Source organism: Oncorhynchus clarkii, chromosome 20, assembly GCF_045791955.1.
Source record: "Oncorhynchus clarkii lewisi isolate Uvic-CL-2024 chromosome 20, UVic_Ocla_1.0, whole genome shotgun sequence".
NCBI lineage: Eukaryota > Metazoa > Chordata > Actinopteri > Salmoniformes > Salmonidae > Oncorhynchus > Oncorhynchus clarkii.
Window position 1 is genome coordinate 20,603 of NC_092166.1, and position 19,735 is coordinate 40,337.

Below are 19,735 nucleotides of genomic sequence, written 5' to 3' on the forward strand. Positions count from 1 at the left end.
ATGTAGGTGCTGGGCTATATTACTGAGTCACTCAGCTTTATGTAGGTGCCGAGGCTACATGACTGAGTCACTCAGCTTTATGTAATGAGGCTACATGACTGAGTCACTAAGCTTTATGTAGGTGCCGAGGCTATATGACTGAGTCACTCAGCTTTATGTAATGAGGCTACATGACTGAGTCACTCAGCTTTATGTAGGTGCCGAGGCTATATGACTGAGTCACTCAGCTTTATGTAGGTGCCGAGGCTATATGACTGAGTCACTCAGCTTTATGTAGGTGCCGAGGCTATATGACTGAGTCACTCAGCTTTATGTAGGTGCTAAAGGCTATATGACTGATTCACTCAGCTTTATGTAGGTGCTGAGGCTATATGACTGAGTCACACAGCTTTATGTAGGTGCCGAGGCTATATGACTGAGTCACTCAGCTTTATGTAGGTGAGGCTATATGACTGAGCAACTCAGCTTTATGTAGGTGCTGGGCTATATGACTGAGTCACTCAGCTTTATGTAGGTGACGAGGCTATATGACTGAGTCACTCAGATTTATGTAGGTGCTGGGCTATATGACTGAATCACTCAGCTTTATGTAGGTGCTGGGCTATATTACTGAGTCACTCAGCTTTATGTAGGTGCCGAGGCTACATGACTGAGTCACTCAGCTTTATGTAATGAGGCTACATGACTGAGTCACTAAGCTTTACGTAGGTGCCGAGGCTATATGACTGAGTCACTCAGCTTTATGTAATGAGGCTACATGACTGAGTCACTCAGCTTTATGTAGGTGCCGAGGCTATATGACTGAGTCACTCAGCTTTATGTAGGTGCCGAGGCTATATGACTGAGTCACTCAGCTTTATGTAGGTGCCGAGGCTATATGACTGAGTCACTCAGCTTTATGTAGGTGCTAAAGGCTATATGACTGATTCACTCAGCTTTATGTAGGTGCTGAGGCTATATGACTGAGTCACACAGCTTTATGTAGGTGCCGAGGCTATATGACTGAGTCACTCAGCTTTATGTAGGTGAGGCTATATGACTGAGTAACTCAGCTTTATGTAGGTGCCGAGGCTATATGACTGAGTCACTCAGCTTTATGTAGGTGCCGAGGCTATATGACTGAGTCACTCAGCTTTATGTAGGTGACGAGGCTATATGACTGAGTCACTCAGCTTTATGTAGGTGCTGGGCTATATGACTGAGTCACTCAGCTTTATGTAGGTGCTGGGCTATATTACTGAGTCACTCAGCTTTATGTAGGTGCCGAGGCTACATGACTGAGTCACTCAGCTTTATGTAATGAGGCTACATGACTGAGTCACTAAGCTTTATGTAGGTGCCGAGGCTATATGACTGAGTCACTCAGCTTTATGTAATGAGGCTACATGACTGAGTCACTCAGCTTTATGGAGGTGCCGAGGCTATATGACTGAGATACTCAGCTTTATGTAGGTGCCGAGGCTACATGACTGAGTCACTCAGCTTTATGTAGGTGCCGAGGCTACATGACTGAGTCACTCAGCTTTATGTAGGTGAGGCTATATGACTGAGTCACTCAGCTTTATGTAGGTGCCGAGGCTATATGACTGAGTCACTCAGCTTTATGTAGGTGCCGAGGCTATATGACTGAGTCACTCAGCTTTATGTAGGTGCCGAGGCTATATGACTGAGTCACTCAGCTTTATGTAGGTGCTGGGCTATATTACTGAGTCACTCAGCTTTATGTAGGTGCCGAGGCTACATGACTGAGTCACTCAGCTTTATGTAATGAGGCTACATGACTGAGTCACTAAGCTTTATGTAGGTGCCGAGGCTATATGACTGAGTCACTCAGCTTTATGTAATGAGGCTACATGACTGAGTCACTCAGCTTTATGTAGCTGCCGAGGCTATATGACTGAGTCACTCAGCTTTATGTAGGTGCTGAGGCTACATGACTGAGTCACTCAGCTTTATGTAGGTGCCGAGGCTATATGACTGAGATACTCAGCTTTATGTAGGTGCCGAGGCTACATGACTGAGTCACTCAGCTTTATGTAGGTGCCGAGGCTACATGACTGAGTCACTCAGCTTTATGTAGGTGCCGAGGCTATATGACTGAGTCACTCAGCTTTATGTAGGTGCTGCTATATGACTGAGTCACACAGCTTTATGTAGGTGCCGAGGCTGTATGACTGAGTCACTCAGCTTTATGTAGGTGCCGAGGCTATATGACTGAGTCACTCAGCTTTATGTAGGTGCCGAGGCTATATGACTGACTCACTCAGCTTTATGTAGGTGCCGAGGCTATATGACTGAGTCACTCAGCTTTATGTAGGTGCCGAGGCTATATGACTGAGTCACTCAGCTTTATGTAGGTGCCGAGGCTATATGACTGAGTCACTCAGCTTTATGTAGGTGCTAAAGGCTATATGACTGAGTCACTCAGCTTTATGTAGGTGCTGAGGCTATATGACTGAGTCACACAGCTTTATGTAGGTGAAGAGGCTATATGACTGAGTCACTCAGCTTTATGTAGGTGCCGAGGCTATATGACTGAGTCACTCAGCTTTATGTAGGTGCCGAGGCTATATGACTGAGTCACTCAGCTTTATGTAGGTGCCGAGGCTATATGACTGAGTCACTCAGCTTTATGTAGGTGCCGAGGCTATATGACTGACTCACTCAGCTTTATGTAGGTGCCGAGGCTATATGACTGAGTCACTCAGCTTTATGTAGGTGCCGAGGCTACATGACTGAGTCACTCAGCTTTATGTAGGTGCCGAGGCTACATGACTGAGTCACTCAGCTTTATGTAGGTGCCGAGGCTATATGACTGAGTCACTCAGCTTTATGTAGGTGCCGAGGCTATATGACTGAGTCACTCAGCTTTTTGTAGGTGCCGGGGCTATATGACTGAGTCACTCAGCTTTATGTAGGTGCCGAGGCTATATGACTGAGTCACTCAGCTTTATGTAGGTGCCGAGGCTATATGACTGAGTCACTCAGCTTTATGTAGGTGCTAAAGGCTATATGACTGATTCACTCAGCTTTATGTAGGTGCTGAGGCTATATGACTGAGTCACACAGCTTTATGTAGGTGCCGAGGCTATATGACTGAGTCACTCAGCTTTATGTAGGTGACGAGGCTATATGACTGAGCCACTCAGCTTTATGTAGGTGCTGGGCTATATGACTGAGTCACTCAGCTTTATGTAGGTGCTGGGCTATATTACTGAGTCACTCAGCTTTATGTAGGTGCCGAGGCTACATGACTGAGTCACTCAGCTTTATGAAATGAGGCTACATGACTGAGTCACTAAGCTTTATGTAGTTGCCGAGGCTATATGACTGAGTCACTCAGCTTTATGTAATGAGGCTACATGACTGAGTCACTCAGCTTTATGGAGGTGCCGAGGCTATATGACTGAGATACTCAGCTTTATGTAGGTGCCGAGGCTATATGACTGAGTCACTCAGCTTTATGTAGGTGCTAAAGGCTATATGACTGATTCACTCAGCTTTATGTAGGTGCTGAGGCTATATGACTGAGTCACACAGCTTTATGTAGGTGCCGAGGCTATATGACTGAGTCACTCAGCTTTATGTAGGTGAGGCTATATGACTGAGTAACTCAGCTTTATGTAGGTGCTGGGCTATATGACTGAGTCACTCAGCTTTATGTAGGTGACGAGGCTATATGACTGAGTCACTCAGATTTATGTAGGTGCTGGGCTATATGACTGAATCACTCTTCTTTATGTAGGTGCTGGGCTATATTACTGAGTCACTCAGCTTTATGTAGGTGCCGAGGCTACATGACTGAGTCACTCAGCTTTATGTAATGAGGCTACATGACTGAGTCACTAAGCTTTATGTAGGTGCCGAGGCTATATGACTGAGTCACTCAGCTTTATGTAATGAGGCTACATGACTGAGTCACTCAGCTTTATGTAGGTGCCGAGGCTATATGACTGAGTCACTCAGCTTTATGTAGGTGCCGAGGCTATATGACTGAGTCACTCAGCTTTATGTAGGTGCCGAGGCTATATGACTGAGTCACTCAGCTTTATGTAGGTGCTAAAGGCTATATGACTGATTCACTCAGCTTTATGTAGGTGCTGAGGCTATATGACTGAGTCACACAGCTTTATGTAGGTGCCGAGGCTATATGACTGAGTCACTCAGCTTTATGTAGGTGACGAGGCTATATGACTGAGTCACTCAGCTTTATGTAGGTGCTGGGCTATATGACTGAGTCACTCAGCTTTATGTAGGTGCTGGGCTATATTACTGAGTCACTCAGCTTTATGTAGGTGCCGAGGCTACATGACTGAGTCACTCAGCTTTATGTAATGAGGCTACATGACTGAGTCACTAAGCTTTATGTAGGTGCCGAGGCTATATGACTGAGTCACTCAGCTTTATGTAATGAGGCTACATGACTGAGTCACTCAGCTTTATGGAGGTGCCGAGGCTATATGACTGAGATACTCAGCTTTATGTAGGTGCCGAGGCTACATGACTGAGTCACTCAGCTTTATGTAGGTGCCGAGGCTACATGACTGAGTCACTCAGCTTTATGTAGGTGAGGCTATATGACTGAGTCACTCAGCTTTATGTAGGTGCCGAGGCTATATGACTGAGTCACTCAGCTTTATGTAGGTGCCGAGGCTATATGACTGAGTCACTCAGCTTTATGTAGGTGCCGAGGCTATATGACTGAGTCACTCAGCTTTATGTAGGTGCTGGGCTATATTACTGAGTCACTCAGCTTTATGTAGGTGCCGAGGCTACATGACTGAGTCACTCAGCTTTATGTAATGAGGCTACATGACTGAGTCACTAAGCTTTATGTAGGTGCCGAGGCTATATGACTGAGTCACTCAGCTTTATGTAATGAGGCTACATGACTGAGTCACTCAGCTTTATGTAGCTGCCGAGGCTATATGACTGAGTCACTCAGCTTTATGTAGGTGCTGACGCTACATGACTGAGTCACTCAGCTTTATGTAGGTGCCGAGGCTATATGACTGAGATACTCAGCTTTATGTAGGTGCCGAGGCTACATGACTGAGTCACTCAGCTTTATGTAGGTGCCGAGGCTACATGACTGAGTCACTCAGCTTTATGTAGGTGCCGAGGCTATATGACTGAGTCACTCAGCTTTATGTAGGTGCTGCTATATGACTGAGTCACACAGCTTTATGTAGGTGCCGAGGCTGTATGACTGAGTCACTCAGCTTTATGTAGGTGCCGAGGCTATATGACTGAGTCACTCAGCTTTATGTAGGTGCCGAGGCTATATGACTGACTCACTCAGCTTTATGTAGGTGCCGAGGCTATATGACTGAGTCACTCAGCTTTATGTAGGTGCCGAGGCTATATGACTGAGTCACTCAGCTTTATGTAGGTGCCGAGGCTATATGACTGAGTCACTCAGCTTTATGTAGGAGCTAAAGGCTATATGACTGAGTCACCCAGCTTTATGTAGGTGCTGAGGCTATATGACTGAGTCACACAGCTTTATGTAGGTGAAGAGGCTATATGACTGAGTCACTCAGCTTTATGTAGGTGCCGAGGCTATATGACTGAGTCACTCAGCTTTATGTAGGTGCCGAGGCTATATGACTGAGTCACTCAGCTTTATGTAGGTGCCGAGGCTATATGACTGAGTCACTCAGATTTATGTAGGTGCCGAGGCTATATGACTGACTCACTCAGCTTTATGTAGGTGCCGAGGCTATATGACTGAGTCACTCAGCTTTATGTAGGTGCCGAGGCTACATGACTGAGTCACTCAGCTTTATGTAGGTGCCGAGGCTACATGACTGAGTCACTCAGCTTTATGTAGGTGCCGAGGCTATATGACTGAGTCACTCAGCTTTATGTAGGTGCCGAGGCTATATGACTGAGTCACTCAGCTTTTTGTAGGTGCCGAGGCTATATGACTGAGTCACTCAGCTTTATGTAGGTGCCGAGGCTATATGACTGAGTCACTCAGCTTTATGTAGGTGCCGAGGCTATATGACTGAGCCACTCAGCTTTATGTAGGTGCTGGGCTATATGACTGAGTCACTCAGCTTTATGTAGGTGCTGGGCTATATTACTGAGTCACTCAGCTTTATGTAGGTGCCGAGGCTACATGACTGAGTCACTCAGCTTTATGTAATGAGGCTACATGACTGAGTCACTAAGCTTTATGTAGTTGCCGAGGCTATATGACTGAGTCACTCAGCTTTATGTAATGAGGCTACATGACTGAGTCACTCAGCTTTATATAGGTGCCGAGGCTATATGACTGAGTCACTCAGCTTTATGTAGGTGCTGCTATATGACTGAGTCACTCAGCTTTATGTAGGTGCCGGGGCTATATGACTGAGTCACTCAGCTTTATGTAGGTGCCGAGGCTATATGACTGAGTCACTCAGCTCTTTGTAGGTGCTGGGCTATATGACTGAGTCACTCAGCTTTATGTAGGTGCTAAAGGCTATATGACTGAGTCACTCAGCTTTATGTAGGTGCAGAGGCTATATGACTGAGTCACTAAGCTTTATGTAGGTGCCGAGGCTATATGACTGAGTCACTCAGCTTTATGTAGGTGCCGAGGCTATATGACTGAGTCACTCAGCTTTATGTAGGTGCCGAGGCTATATGACTGAGTCACTCAGTTTTATGTAGGTGCCGAGGCTATATGACTGACTCACTCAGCTTTTTTGTAGGTGCCGAGGCTATATGACTGAGTCACTCAGCTTTATGTAGGTGCCGAGGCTACATGACTGAGTCACTCAGCTTTATGTAGGTGCCGAGGCTACATGACTGAGTCACTCAGCTTTATGTAGGTGCCGAGGCTATATGACTGAGTCACTCAGCTTTATGTAGGTGCCGAGGCTATATGACTGAGTCACTCAGCTTTATGTAGGTGTCGAGGCTATATGACTGAGTCACTCAGCTTTTTGTAGGTGCCGAGGCTATATGACTGAGTCACTCAGCTTTATGTAGGTGCCGAGGCTATATGACTGAGTCACTCAGCTTTATGTAGGTGCCGAGGCTATATGACTAAGTCACTCAGCTTTATGTAATGAGGCTACATGACTGAGTCACTCAGCTTTATGTAGGTGCCGAGGCTATATGACTGAGTCACTCAGCTTTATGTAGGTTCCGAGGCTATATGACTGAGTCACTCAGCTTTATGTAGGTGCTAAAGGCTATATGACTCATTCACTCAGCTTTATGTAGGTGCTGAGGCTATATGACTGAGTCACACAGCTTTATGTAGGTGCCGAGGCTATATGACTGAGTCACTCAGCTTTATGTAGGTGAGGCTATATGACTGAGTAACTCAGCTTTATGTAGGTGCCGAGGCTATATGACTGAGTCACTCAGCTTTATGTAGGTGCCGAGGCTATATGACTGAGTCACTCAGCTTTATGTAGGTGACGAGGCTATATGACTGAGTCACTCAGCTTTATGTAGGTGCTGGGCTATATGACTGAGTCACTCAGCTTTATGTAGGTGCTGGGCTATATTACTGAGTCACTCAGCTTTATGTAGGTGCCGAGGCTACATGACTGAGTCACTCAGCTTTATGTAATGAGGCTACATGACTGAGTCACTAAGCTTTATGTAGGTGCCGAGGCTATATGACTGAGTCACTCAGCTTTATGTAATGAGGCTACATGACTGAGTCACTCAGCTTTATGTAGGTGCCGAGGCTATATGACTGAGTCACTCAGCTTTATGTAGGTGCCGAGGCTACATGACTGAGTCACTCAGCTTTATGTAGGTGCCGAGGCTATATGACTGAGTCACTCAGCTTTATGTAGGTGAGGCTATATGACTGAGTCACTCAGCTTTATGTAGGTGCCGAGGCTATATGACTGAGTCACTCAGCTTTATGTAGGTGCCGAGGCTATATGACTGAGTCACTCAGCTTTATGTAGGTGACGAGGCTATATGACTGAGTCACTCAGCTTTATGTAGGTGCTGGGCTATATGACTGAGTCACTCAGCTTTATGTAATGAGGCTACATGACTGAGTCACTAAGCTTTATGTAGGTGCCGAGGCTATATGACTGAGTCACTCAGCTTTATGTAATGAGGCTACATGACTGAGTCACTCAGCTTTATGTAGGTGCCGAGGCTATATGACTGAGTCACTCAGCTTTATGTAGGTGCCGAGGCTACATGACTGAGTCACTCAGCTTTATGGAGGTGCCGAGGCTATATGACTGAGATACTCAGCTTTATGTAGGTGCCGAGGCTACATGACTGAGTCACTCAGCTTTATGTAGGTGCCGAGGCTACATGACTGAGTCACTCAGCTTTATGTAGGTGCCGAGGCTACATGACTGAGTCACTCAGCTTTATGTAGGTGCCGAGGCTATATGACTGAGTCACTCAGCTTTATGTAGGTGCTGCTATATGACTGAGTCACACAGCTTTATGTAGGTGCCGAGGCTGTATGACTGAGTCACTCAGCTTTATATAGGTGCCGAGGCTATATGACTGAGTCACTCAGCTTTATGTAGGTGCTGCTATATGACTGAGTCACACAGCTTTATGTAGGTGCCGGGTCTATATGACTGAGTCACTCAGCTTTATGTAGGTGCCGAGGCTATATGACTGAGTCACTCAGCTCTTTGTAGGTGCTGGGCTATATGACTGAGTCACTCAGCTTTATGTAGGTGCTAAAGGCTATATGACTGAGTCACTCAGCTTTATGTAGGTGCAGAGGCTATATGACTGAGTCACTCAGCTTTATGTAGGTGCCGAGGCTATATGACTGAGTCACTCAGCTTTATGTAGGTGCCGAGGCTATATGACTGAGTCACTCAGCTTTATGTAGGTGCCGAGGCTATATGACTGAGTCACTCAGCTTTATGTAGGTGCCGAGGCTATATGACTGACTCACTCAGCTTTTTTGTAGGTGCCGAGGCTATATGACTGAGTCACTCAGCTTTATGTAGGTGCCGAGGCTACATGACTGAGTCACTCAGCTTTATGTAGGTGCCGAGGCTACATGACTGAGTCACTCAGCTTTATGTAGGTGCCGAGGCTATATGACTGAGTCACTCAGTTTTATGTAGGTGCCGAGGCTATATGACTGAGTCACTCAGCTTTATGTAGGTGGCGAGGCTATATGACTGAGTCACTAAGCTTTTTGTAGGTGCCGAGGCTATATGACTGAGTCACTCAGCTTTATGTAGGTGCCGAGGCTATATGACTGAGTCACTCAGCTTTATGTAGGTGCCGAGGCTATATGACTGAGTCACTCAGCTTTATGTAATGAGGCTACATGACTGAGTCACTCAGCTTTATGTAGGTGCCGAGGCTATATGACTGAGTCACTCAGCTTTATGTAGGTGAGGCTATATGACTGAGTCACTCAGCTTTATGTAGGTGCCGAGGCTATATGACTTAGTCACTCAGCTTTATGTAGGTGCCGAGGCTATATGACTGAGTCACTCAGCTTTATGTAGGTGACGAGGCTATATGACTGAGTCACTCAGCTTTATGTAGGTGCTGGGCTATATGACTGAGTCACTCAGCTTTATGTAGGTGCTGGGCTATATTACTGAGTCACTCAGCTTTATGTAGGTGCCGAGGCTACATGACTGAGTCACTCAGCTTTATGTAATGAGGCTACATGACTGAGTCACTAAGCTTTATGTAGGTGCCGAGGCTATATGACTGAGTCACTCAGCTTTATGTAATGAGGCTACATGACTGAGTCACTCAGCTTTATGTAGGTGCCGAGGCTATATGACTGAGTCACTCAGCTTTATGTAGGTGCCGAGGCTACATGACTGAGTCACTCAGCTTTATGTAGCTGCCGAGGCTATATGACTGAGTCACTCAGCTTTATGTAGGTGAGGCTATATGACTGAGTCACTCAGCTTTATGTAGGTGCCGAGGCTATATGACTGAGTCACTCAGCTTTATGTAGGTGCCGAGGCTATATGACTGAGTCACTCAGCTTTATGTAGGTGACGAGGCTATATGACTGAGTCACTCAGCTTTATGTAGGTGCTGGGCTATATGACTGAGTCACTCAGCTTTATGTAATGAGGCTACATGACTGAGTCACTAAGCTTTATGTAGGTGCCGAGGCTATATGACTGAGTCACTCAGCTTTATGTAATGAGGCTACATGACTGAGTCACTCAGCTTTATGTAGGTGCCGAGGCTATATGACTGAGTCACTCAGCTTTATGTAGGTGCCGAGGCTACATGACTGAGTCACTCAGCTTTATGGAGGTGCCGAGGCTATATGACTGAGATACTCAGCTTTATGTAGGTGCCGAGGCTACATGACTGAGTCACTCAGCTTTATGTAGGTGCCGAGGCTACATGACTGAGTCACTCAGCTTTATGTAGGTGCCGAGGCTACATGACTGAGTCACTCAGCTTTATGTAGGTGAGGCTATATGACTGAGTCACTCAGCTTTATGTAGGTGCCGAGGCTATATGACTGAGTCACTCAGCTTTATGTAGGTGCCGAGGCTACATGACTGAGTCACTCAGCTTTATGTAGGTGCCGAGGCTACATGACTGAGTCACTCAGCTTTATGTAGGTGCCGAGGCTATATGACTGAGTCACTCAGCTTTATGTAGGTGCTAAAGGCTATATGACTGATTCACTCAGCTTTATGTAGGTGCTGAGGCTATATGACTGAGTCACACAGCTTTATGTAGGTGACGAGGCTATATGACTGAGCCACTCAGCTTTATGTAGGTGCTGGGCTATATGACTGAGTCACTCAGCTTTATGTAGGTGCCGAGGCTACATGACTGAGTCACTCAGCTTTATGTAATGAGGCTACATGACTGAGTCACTAAGCTTTATGTAGTTGCCGAGGCTATATGACTGAGTCACTCAGCTTTATGTAATGAGGCTACATGACTGAGTCACTCAGCTTTATATAGGTGCCGAGGCTATATGACTGAGTCACTCAGCTTTATGTAGGTGCTGCTATATGACTGAGTCACTAAGCTTTTTGTAGGTGCCGAGGCTATATGACTGAGTCACTCAGCTTTATGTAGGTGCCGAGGCTATATGACTGAGTCACTCAGCTTTATGTAGGTGCCGAGGCTATATGACTGAGTCACTCAGCTTTATGTAGGTGCTAAAGGCTATATGACTGAGTCACTCAGCTTTATGTAGGTGCAGAGGCTATATGACTGAGTCACTAAGCTTTATGTAGGTGCCGAGGCTATATGACTGAGTCACTCAGCTTTATGTAGGTGCCGAGGCTATATGACTGAGTCACTCAGCTTTATGTAGGTGCCGAGGCTATATGACTGAGTCACTCAGCTTTATGTAGGTGCCGAGGCTATATGACTGACTCACTCAGCTTTTTTGTAGGTGCCGAGGCTATATGACTGAGTCACTCAGCTTTATGTAGGTGCCGAGGCTACATGACTGAGTCACTCAGCTTTATGTAGGTGCCGAGGCTACATGACTGAGTCACTCAGCTTTATGTAGGTGCCGAGGCTATATGACTGAGTCACTCAGCTTTATGTAGGTGCCGAGGCTATATGACTGAGTCACTCAGCTTTATGTAGGTGTCGAGGCTATATGACTGAGTCACTCAGCTTTTTGTAGGTGCCGAGGCTATATGACTGAGTCACTCAGCTTTATGTAGGTGCCGAGGCTATATGACTGAGTCACTCAGCTTTATGTAGGTGCCGAGGCTATATGACTGAGTCACTCAGCTTTATGTAATGAGGCTACATGACTGAGTCACTCAGCTTTATGTAGGTGCCGAGGCTATATGACTGAGTCACTCAGCTTTATGTAGGTGCCGAGGCTACATGACTGAGTCACTCAGCTTTATGTAATGAGGCTACATGACTGAGTCACTAAGCTTTATGTAGTTGCCGAGGCTATATGACTGAGTCACTCAGCTTTATGTAATGAGGCTACATGACTGAGTCACTCAGCTTTATATAGGTGCCGAGGCTATATGACTGAGTCACTCAGCTTTATGTAGGTGCTGCTATATGACTGAGTCACTAAGCTTTTTGTAGGTGCCGAGGCTATATGACTGAGTCACTCAGCTTTATGTAGGTGCCGAGGCTATATGACTGAGTCACTCAGCTTTATGTAGGTGCCGAGGCTATATGACTGAGTCACTCAGCTTTATGTAGGTGCTAAAGGCTATATGACTGAGTCACTCAGCTTTATGTAGGTGCAGAGGCTATATGACTGAGTCACTAAGCTTTATGTAGGTGCCGAGGCTATATGACTGAGTCACTCAGCTTTATGTAGGTGCCGAGGCTATATGACTGAGTCACTCAGCTTTATGTAGGTGCCGAGGCTATATGACTGAGTCACTCAGCTTTATGTAGGTGCCGAGGCTATATGACTGACTCACTCAGCTTTTTTGTAGGTGCCGAGGCTATATGACTGAGTCACTCAGCTTTATGTAGGTGCCGAGGCTACATGACTGAGTCACTCAGCTTTATGTAGGTGCCGAGGCTACATGACTGAGTCACTCAGCTTTATGTAGGTGCCGAGGCTATATGACTGAGTCACTCAGCTTTATGTAGGTGCCGAGGCTATATGACTGAGTCACTCAGCTTTATGTAGGTGTCGAGGCTATATGACTGAGTCACTCAGCTTTTTGTAGGTGCCGAGGCTATATGACTGAGTCACTCAGCTTTATGTAGGTGCCGAGGCTATATGACTGAGTCACTCAGCTTTATGTAGGTGCCGAGGCTATATGACTGAGTCACTCAGCTTTATGTAATGAGGCTACATGACTGAGTCACTCAGCTTTATGTAGGTGCCGAGGCTATATGACTGAGTCACTCAGCTTTATGTAGGTTCCGAGGCTATATGACTGAGTCACTCAGCTTTATGTAGGTGCTAAAGGCTATATGACTCATTCACTCAGCTTTATGTAGGTGCTGAGGCTATATGACTGAGTCACACAGCTTTATGTAGGTGCCGAGGCTATATGACTGAGTCACTCAGCTTTATGTAGGTGAGGCTATATGACTGAGTAACTCAGCTTTATGTAGGTGCCGAGGCTATATGACTGAGTCACTCAGCTTTATGTAGGTGCCGAGGCTATATGACTGAGTCACTCAGCTTTATGTAGGTGACGAGGCTATATGACTGAGTCACTCAGCTTTATGTAGGTGCTGGGCTATATGACTGAGTCACTCAGCTTTATGTAGGTGCTGGGCTATATTACTGAGTCACTCAGCTTTATGTAGGTGCCGAGGCTACATGACTGAGTCACTCAGCTTTATGTAATGAGGCTACATGACTGAGTCACTAAGCTTTATGTAGGTGCCGAGGCTATATGACTGAGTCACTCAGCTTTATGTAATGAGGCTACATGACTGAGTCACTCAGCTTTATGTAGGTGCCGAGGCTATATGACTGAGTCACTCAGCTTTATGTAGGTGCCGAGGCTACATGACTGAGTCACTCAGCTTTATGTAGGTGCCGAGGCTATATGACTGAGTCACTCAGCTTTATGTAGGTGAGGCTATATGACTGAGTCACTCAGCTTTATGTAGGTGCCGAGGCTATATGACTGAGTCACTCAGCTTTATGTAGGTGCCGAGGCTATATGACTGAGTCACTCAGCTTTATGTAGGTGACGAGGCTATATGACTGAGTCACTCAGCTTTATGTAGGTGCTGGGCTATATGACTGAGTCACTCAGCTTTATGTAATGAGGCTACATGACTGAGTCACTAAGCTTTATGTAGGTGCCGAGGCTATATGACTGAGTCACTCAGCTTTATGTAATGAGGCTACATGACTGAGTCACTCAGCTTTATGTAGGGGCCGAGGCTATATGACTGAGTCACTCAGCTTTATGTAGGTGCCGAGGCTACATGACTGAGTCACTCAGCTTTATGGAGGTGCCGAGGCTATATGACTGAGATACTCAGCTTTATGTAGGTGCCGAGGCTACATGACTGAGTCACTCAGCTTTATGTAGGTGCCGAGGCTACATGACTGAGTCACTCAGCTTTATGTAGGTGCCGAGGCTACATGACTGAGTCACTCAGCTTTATGTAGGTGCCGAGGCTATATGACTGAGTCACTCAGCTTTATGTAGGTGCTGCTATATGACTGAGTCACACAGCTTTATGTAGGTGCCGAGGCTGTATGACTGAGTCACTCAGCTTTATATAGGTGCCGAGGCTATATGACTGAGTCACTCAGCTTTATGTAGGTGCTGCTATATGACTGAGTCACACAGCTTTATGTAGGTGCCGGGGCTATATGACTGAGTCACTCAGCTTTATGTAGGTGCCGAGGCTATATGACTGAGTCACTCAGCTCTTTGTAGGTGCTGGGCTATATGACTGAGTCACTCAGCTTTATGTAGGTGCTAAAGGCTATATGACTGAGTCACTCAGCTTTATGTAGGTGCAGAGGCTATATGACTGAGTCACTCAGCTTTATGTAGGTGCCGAGGCTATATGACTGAGTCACTCAGCTTTATGTAGGTGCCGAGGCTATATGACTGAGTCACTCAGCTTTATGTAGGTGCCGAGGCTATATGACTGAGTCACTCAGCTTTATGTAGGTGCCGAGGCTATATGACTGACTCACTCAGCTTTTTTGTAGGTGCCGAGGCTATATGACTGAGTCACTCAGCTTTATGTAGGTGCCGAGGCTATATGACTGACTCACTCAGCTTTTTTGTAGGTGCCGAGGCTATATGACTGAGTCACTCAGCTTTATGTAGGTGCCGAGGCTACATGACTGAGTCACTCAGCTTTATGTAGGTGCCGAGGCTACATGACTGAGTCACTCAGCTTTATGTAGGTGCCGAGGCTATATGACTGAGTCACTCAGTTTTATGTAGGTGCCGAGGCTATATGACTGAGTCACTCAGCTTTATGTAGGTGCCGAGGCTATATGACTGAGTCACTCAGCTTTATGTAGGTGCTAAAGGCTATATGACTGAGTCACTCAGCTTTATGTAGGTGCTGAGGCTATATGACTGAGTCACACAGCTTTATGTAGGTGAAGAGGCTATATGACTGAGTCACTCAGCTTTATGTAGGTGCCGAGGCTATATGACTGAGTCACTCAGCTTTATGTAGGTGCCGAGGCTATATGACTGAGTCACTCAGCTTTATGTAGGTGCCGAGGCTATATGACTGACTCACTCAGCTTTATGTAGGTGCCGAGGCTATATGACTGAGTCACTCAGCTTTATGTAGGTGCCGAGGCTACATGACTGAGTCACTCAGCTTTATGTAGGTGCCGAGGCTACATGACTGAGTCACTCAGCTTTATGTAGGTGCCGAGGCTATATGACTGAGTCACTCAGCTTTATGTAGGTGCCGAGGCTATATGACTGAGTCACTCAGCTTTTTGTAGGTGCCGAGGCTATATGACTGAGTCACTCAGCTTTATGTAGGTGCCGAGGCTATATGACTGAGTCACTCAGCTTTATGTAGGTGCCGAGGCTATATGACTGAGTCACTCAGCTTTATGTAGGTGCTAAAGGCTATATGACTGATTCACTCAGCTTTATGTAGGTGCTGAGGCTATATGACTGAGTCACACAGCTTTATGTAGGTGCCGAGGCTATATGACTGAGTCACTCAGCTTTATGTAGGTGAGGCTATATGACTGAGTAACTCAGATTTATGTAGGTGCCGAGGCTCTATGACTGAGTCACTCAGCTTTATGTAGGTGCCGAGGCTATATGACTGAGTCACTCAGCTTTATGTAGGTGACGAGGCTATATGACTGAGCCACTCAGCTGTATGTAGGTGCTGGGCTATATGACTGAGTCACTCAGCTTTATGTAGGTGCTGGGCTATATTACTGAGTCACTCAGCTTTATGTAGGTGCCGAGGCTACATGACTGAGTCACTCAGCTTTATGTAATGAGGCTACATGACTGAGTCACTAAGCTTTATATAGGTGCCGAGGCTATATGACTGAGTCACTCAGCTTTATGTAGGTGCTGCTATATGACTGAGTCACACAGCTTTATGTAGGTGCCGGGGCTATATGACTGAGTCACTCAGCTTTATGTAGGTGCCGAGGCTATATGACTGAGTCACTCAGCTCTTTGTAGGTGCTGGGCTATATGACTGAGTCACTCAGCTTTATGTAGGTGCTAAAGGCTATATGACTGAGTCACTCAGCTTTATGTAGGTGCAGAGGCTATATGACTGAGTCACTAAGCTTTATGTAGGTGCCGAGGCTATATGACTGAGTCACTCAGCTTTATGTAGGTGCCGAGGCTATATGACTGAGTCACTCAGCTTTATGTAGGTGCCGAGGCTATATGACTGAGTCACTCAGCTTTATGTAGGTGCCGAGGCTATATGACTGACTCACTCAGCTTTTTTGTAGGTGCCGAGGCTATATGACTGAGTCACTCAGCTTTATGTAGGTGCCGAGGCTACATGACTGAGTCACTCAGCTTTATGTAGGTGCCGAGGCTACATGACTGAGTCACTCAGCTTTATGTAGGTGCCGAGGCTATATGACTGAGTCACTCAGCTTTATGTAGGTGCCGAGGCTATATGACTGAGTCACTCAGCTTTATGTAGGTGTCGAGGCTATATGACTGAGTCACTCAGCTTTTTGTAGGTGCCGAGGCTATATGACTGAGTCACTCAGCTTTATGTAGGTGCCGAGGCTATATGACTGAGTCACTCAGCTTTATGTAGGTGCCGAGGCTATATGACTGAGTCACTCAGCTTTATGTAATGAGGCTACATGACTGAGTCACTCAGCTTTATGTAGGTGCCGAGGCTATATGACTGAGTCACTCAGCTTTATGTAGGTGCCGAGGCTATATGACTGAGTCACTCAGCTTTATGTAGGTGCTAAAGGCTATATGACTGATTCACTCAGCTTTATGTAGGTGCTGAGGCTATATGACTGAGTCACACAGCTTTATGTAGGTGCCGAGGCTATATGACTGAGTCACTCAGCTTTATGTAGGTGAGGCTATATGACTGAGTAACTCAGCTTTATGTAGGTGCCGAGGCTATATGACTGAGTCACTCAGCTTTATGTAGGTGCCGAGGCTATATGACTGAGTCACTCAGCTTTATGTAGGTGACGAGGCTATATGACTGAGTCACTCAGCTTTATGTAGGTGCTGGGCTATATGACTGAGTCACTCAGCTTTATGTAGGTGCTGGGCTATATTACTGAGTCACTCAGCTTTATGTAGGTGCCGAGGCTACATGACTGAGTCACTCAGCTTTATGTAGGTGAGGCTATATGACTGAGTAACTCAGATTTATGTAGGTGCCGAGGCTCTATGACTGAGTCACTCAGCTTTATGTAGGTGCCGAGGCTATATGACTGAGTCACTCAGCTTTATGTAGGTGACGAGGCTATATGACTGAGCCACTCAGCTGTATGTAGGTGCTGGGCTATATGACTGAGTCACTCAGCTTTATGTAGGTGCTGGGCTATATTACTGAGTCACTCAGCTTTATGTAGGTGCCGAGGCTACATGACTGAGTCACTCAGCTTTATGTAATGAGGCTACATAACTGAGTCACTAAGCTTTATGTAGTTGCCGAGGCTATATGACTGAGTCACTCAGCTTTATGTAATGAGGCTACATGACTGAGTCACTCAGCTTTATATAGGTGCCGAGGCTATATGACTGAGTCACTCAGCTTTATGTAGGTGCTGCTATATGACTGAGTCACACAGCTTTATGTAGGTGCCGGGGCTATATGACTGAGTCACTCAGCTTTATGTAGGTGCCGAGGCTATATGACTGAGTCACTCAGCTCTTTGTAGGTGCTGGGCTATATGACTGAGTCACTCAGCTTTATGTAGGTGCTAAAGGCTATATGACTGAGTCACTCAGCTTTATGTAGGTGCAGAGGCTATATGACTGAGTCACTAAGCTTTATGTAGGTGCCGAGGCTATATGACTGAGTCACTCAGCTTTATGTAGGTGCCGAGGCTATATGACTGAGTCACTCAGCTTTATGTAGGTGCCGAGGCTATATGACTGAGTCACTCAGCTTTATGTAGGTGCCGAGGCTATATGACTGACTCACTCAGCTTTTTTGTAGGTGCCGAGGCTATATGACTGAGTCACTCAGCTTTATGTAGGTGCCGAGGCTACATGACTGAGTCACTCAGCTTTATGTAGGTGCCGAGGCTACATGACTGAGTCACTCAGCTTTATGTAGGTGCCGAGGCTATATGACTGAGTCACTCAGCTTTATGTAGGTGCCGAGGCTATATGACTGAGTCACTCAGCTTTATGTAGGTGTCGAGGCTATATGACTGAGTCACTCAGCTTTTTGTAGGTGCCGAGGCTATATGACTGAGTCACTCAGCTTTATGTAGGTGCCGAGGCTATATGACTGAGTCACTCAGCTTTATGTAGGTGCCGAGGCTATATGACTGAGTCACTCAGCTTTATGTAATGAGGCTACATGACTGAGTCACTCAGCTTTATGTAGGTGCCGAGGCTATATGACTGAGTCACTCAGCTTTATGTAGGTGCCGAGGCTATATGACTGAGTCACTCAGCTTTATGTAGGTGCTAAAGGCTATATGACTGATTCACTCAGCTTTATGTAGGTGCTGAGGCTATATGACTGAGTCACACAGCTTTATGTAGGTGCCGAGGCTATATGACTGAGTCACTCAGCTTTATGTAGGTGAGGCTATATGACTGAGTAACTCAGCTTTATGTAGGTGCCGAGGCTATATGACTGAGTCACTCAGCTTTATGTAGGTGCCGAGGCTATATGACTGAGTCACTCAGCTTTATGTAGGTGACGAGGCTATATGACTGAGTCACTCAGCTTTATGTAGGTGCTGGGCTATATGACTGAGTCACTCAGCTTTATGTAGGTGCTGGGCTATATTACTGAGTCACTCAGCTTTATGTAGGTGCCGAGGCTACATGACTGAGTCACTCAGCTTTATGTAATGAGGCTACATGACTGAGTCACTCAGCTTTATGTAGGTGCCGAGGCTATATGACTGAGTCACTCAGCTTTATGTAGGTGCCGAGGCTACATGACTGAGTCACTCAGCTTTATGTAGGTGCCGAGGCTATATGACTGAGTCACTCAGCTTTATGTAGGTGAGGCTATATGACTGAGTCACTCAGCTTTATGTAGGTGCCGAGGCTATATGACTGAGTCACTCAGCTTTATGTAGGTGCCGAGGCTATATGACTGAGTCACTCAGCTTTATGTAGGTGACGAGGCTATATGACTGAGTCACTCAGCTTTATGTAGGTGCTGGGCTATATGACTGAGTCACTCAGCTTTATGTAATGAGGCTACATGACTGAGTCACTAAGCTTTATGTAGGTGCCGAGGCTATATGACTGAGTCACTCAGCTTTATGTAATGAGGCTACATGACTGAGTCACTCAGCTTTATGTAGGTGCCGAGGCTATATGACTGAGTCACTCAGCTTTATGTAGGTGCCGAGGCTACATGACTGAGTCACTCAGCTTTATGGAGGTGCCGAGGCTATATGACTGAGATACTCAGCTTTATGTAGGTGCCGAGGCTACATGACTGAGTCACTCAGCTTTATGTAGGTGCCGAGGCTACATGACTGAGTCACTCAGCTTTATGTAGGTGCCGAGGCTACATGACTGAGTCACTCAGCTTTATGTAGGTGCCGAGGCTATATGACTGAGTCACTCAGCTTTATGTAGGTGCTGCTATATGACTGAGTCACACAGCTTTATGTAGGTGCCGAGGCTGTATGACTGAGTCACTCAGCTTTATATAGGTGCCGAGGCTA